The 3,611-nt window shown below is 45.2% G+C and overlaps 1 pseudogene; it reads right to left on the reverse strand.

Moving 5' to 3' along the window:
• Positions 1 to 426: 426 nt before the first annotated feature.
• LOC149119154 (PRKR-interacting protein 1 pseudogene) lies at positions 427 to 1,272 on the reverse strand (annotated as a pseudogene).
• Between the last annotated feature and the right edge of the window lie 2,339 nt (positions 1,273 to 3,611).

Raw genomic sequence — 3,611 nt, forward strand, 5'->3', positions numbered from 1 at the left:
ATAGGAGAGCTGGATGCATGCAGTTCCTGGCTCCTTCTGGCTCATCTCTTGCAGTTGTGTCTCATGTGCTGGCATTTAATTTTTTAAGGTTTTCTATTCTTTACCAAATAAGTGCTCCCTTCATGCATATCAGCCTCAATGTCATTGCTGTTCACATGTGAAAAACTTGCCAGCAACAAGTTAGGTGCTTTCTCCTTTCTACAGGAATATAGATCAACTCTGTGAGGTAGTGCCTGAGTATCCCAGAGATAGTTCTCGTCCCAGAGGCTGTAAGCCCATGAAGGCTGGGGGCAGAGCAGTGCTTCCAGTGCTCCCCAACCCGTGAGTCTTCAGGAGAGAGGCTGAGAGGAAGGCCTCCTATCCCTGCTCACTTGGGTTTTCTGAACTCTAGTCAGGAATAAGCCGTCCAAGATAGCTACATTGTCATCATCCCATGATGAAGCTTGGCTCATCTTCTTCTTTCTCATCTTTTGTTCCAGAAGCCTCCTCACACAACTAGACTGCGGCTTCTGGGCCCGACTAGCTCATTCTTTTAGATTTTTTCTGCTAAATTTTCATCTTCTTTGCCAATAATTTCTTACTCTTTTAACTTCTGGAGCTTTGTCCAATGCTTTGTTATCTGCTCCGTGGCAGCGATGATATCCTCTTCCATGCTCGCCTGAAACTGCATCTAGTAGTCTTTGCTTCTCAGCCATGGCATCCATGTAGTCGTGTTATTGGTACTCTCTCTAGCATAGATACCTGTACACATAGAACTCTCCACTTCTGGCCTCAGCACTTGGACCCATTACATCTCAGACAAATTCTGGGGAAGGTCGAGGCAATCATTCACTGTTTTTTCTGGAAAGGGGACTGTTCTATTCAGGTTCTGCATGAACTGTTCCAGCCTGAGCTTCTGCTCTTCTGTCACATTCCTGGTGACATCTGGGGCTCTTTCTTGGGCCTTGGTGATCACAGCAAGTAGGCAATTTAGCTCTTCATGACAGCTTTTCCACATGACCCTGAATAAATAAATCTCAAACAAAAATAAAGAACAATTCAAGGCATTTAGTACACCAGGCATGCCATGTAACTGTCCCTTCTGTCTGGTTACAGAGAACTCTCGACCTCCCCAAAAAGGGATTCCACTGCCATGGGAAGTCACCTTCTTTTCCCCAGTCCCTGCCAATCACTAGCCCTGTCTTTGTAGATTTACCTGTTCTGGACATTTCCTATCAAAGGGATCACACAGTAAGGGACCTTTTGTGTCTGACATCTTTCACTGAACATCATGTTTTCAAATATGCCCACACAGTAGTGTGTCGGTGTATACTATTTCACTGCAGGGATGGAACACATTGCGCTTACATATTCATACCTGCATGCTTTGGTTGTTCTGTATCTTAGATATTACAAATAAAGCTTTTCATGTCTTAACACTCAATTCTAGAAAACCCTCCATGAAGCTGAAGATTGAAGTAGTATTCCTTTTGGTCTTCATTGCTGTTGAACTCGCAGAAGTCAAATGAGGACAAGACACCAAGCAGCAGCAGTTGTATCCTGGCAACTGAAATTGGTTGATGATCATGGTCTTCTCACAACAAGCCACATTCTGTGGGTCCTGAGTTATGTCCTGGGAGCTGCCACATAGCTGGGTAATGAGAAGGACCCAGGAGGCAGGAGCCAGCCCTTGTCTCCTAGGCTGGTTTCCTGGGATTTGGATTACCCTGTTACTGGCATGCTGTTATGTGTGTCCAGGGTACACCAAGTGTCACTGTGGTAGAGATGAGCTGGGAGAAGGAACTTGGAGAGATGATGGTTTTGGTTATGTTGAGGCAAAACATCTGCGCTCTGGAGCATCTTTAAAGGGGAACTGGGCCCAGCCATACATTTCTCACACTCGGGTGGCTAATGTCCCCCAGAAGTTATTCAGGGACTCAGCATGACTGGCTGAGCTGAATGGAGCTCACAGCCAATTCAAGAAGCCCTGGGCAACTGCATGATATGGGCCAGAGGACTGTGCTGCTCCCAGCTAAGGGTGGGGCCTGGGTCCACCTTTCTTGACCCTCAGTTTCCTCATCTGCCATATTAGGGCATCAGTTGTCTCAGGTTTCTCTCCTACCGCAGGATCCAGAAGATCTTTGGTGATTCTTCCAGTGCCTGGTGGTTTCAGGCATCCTTTGCTCATGACTTCATCACTCCAGTCTCTGACTTACTTCATGTGGGTTCTCCTCTGTGTCCATGTCTCCTTTCTCTTAGGACACTATCATGGGTCTTAAGGACCACCCAAACCCTGGATGACCTCATATAAAGATTATCCAGTCAATTAAGTCTTCAAAGAAGCTGTTTGCAAATAAGTTGCCTTGCATATACACTAAGGATTAGGACATCGAAATCTCCTTTGTGGAATATATCAGTCACTTCAGTTGTCAAAGAGAATATTCCTAAGAGATCTTTAGAGAGATTTCCAGATCCTTCATCTTCAACATCTAGTTGGGAGAACTGTCTTAGATGTAAGCATGCATCACGGCTGGATCTTCCTCAGATTCCCCTTACCTACCCACCAGCATGATAGGGAACTCCCAAGACCTTCCTTCTGATCAACTAATGTTGTCCCTTAATGCACCTGAGGGTGAGGTGTCCAGTGTCAGCTCTGGGCCCACCAGTTTTAAGTGACATTTCTGGGGACACTTGTCCTATGATAGCCAGAAGAAGCATGAACATCCTTACATAATTATACCAGGCATTCTGGACAAGTGCAACTGAGTCTGGAACCCACAGAAACTGTGATCTCTCTTTTTGTACATGTGTGAGTCCTTCGTTTGCCCATAGATTAAGAGGACAGAGAAGTGCCTGACAGTGCAACCCAACCCAGAAGAGGAAGCTGTGTTTGATTTCCTCACCCACTATGGAAACTCACAAATATAAGAGAAACTCCTCTTGCTGTGGCTGAATTGTGTCTTCTTCAAAACTTGTGCATGCAAAACCTAGCCCCCAATACCTTAGGATAAAAACTTAATTGGAAATAGTATTTTTGCAGATTGATAAGATAGAATGAGATCATTTGGAGTTGGGCCAATCCCTAATACAACTTGTTTGGTCTCCTTATCAGAAGAGGAAATTTGGGTACAGGTGAGAATGCCATGGAAGGATAATAGCAGATGGGAGTGGGTGGATGCTTCTATCAGCCAAAGAATGCTAGTGGTTTCCAGAAAAGAAAAAAAAACACACACACAAGAAGCTAGAGAGAGATGTGGAAATAGTCCCTCAGAGTCTCCAGATAGTTGCAACCTGAGAACTCCTTGATCTCATTTTTTCGGTCTCCAGAGTTGTGAGGGAACACATTTCTACTGCACAAGCCAGCTAGGGTGGGTAAACATTTGTCATGACAGTCCCACAGAGTAAAAGCACCAGAAAATGAAGGAAAAATTTCACCAGTGGAACACATAAAGAGGATGAGATTAGAGAAACCATGGGTGTGCTACAACAAAGGTAAGAAGAACCTGGCAGACAAGATGCAACATTCAGAAGATGATATTGTGATAGAAAGAGATGAGGAATTGGCCAATGGGTTCATAAACTCAGTGGGAGAGAGGGAGGGAGGGAGGGAGGGAGGGAGGGAGGGAGGGAGG

Source organism: Oryctolagus cuniculus, chromosome Y (genome assembly GCF_051225735.1).
Source record: "Oryctolagus cuniculus isolate XC-2025 breed Fujian yellow rabbit chromosome Y, ASM5122573v1, whole genome shotgun sequence".
Taxonomy (NCBI): Eukaryota; Metazoa; Chordata; class Mammalia; order Lagomorpha; family Leporidae; genus Oryctolagus; species Oryctolagus cuniculus.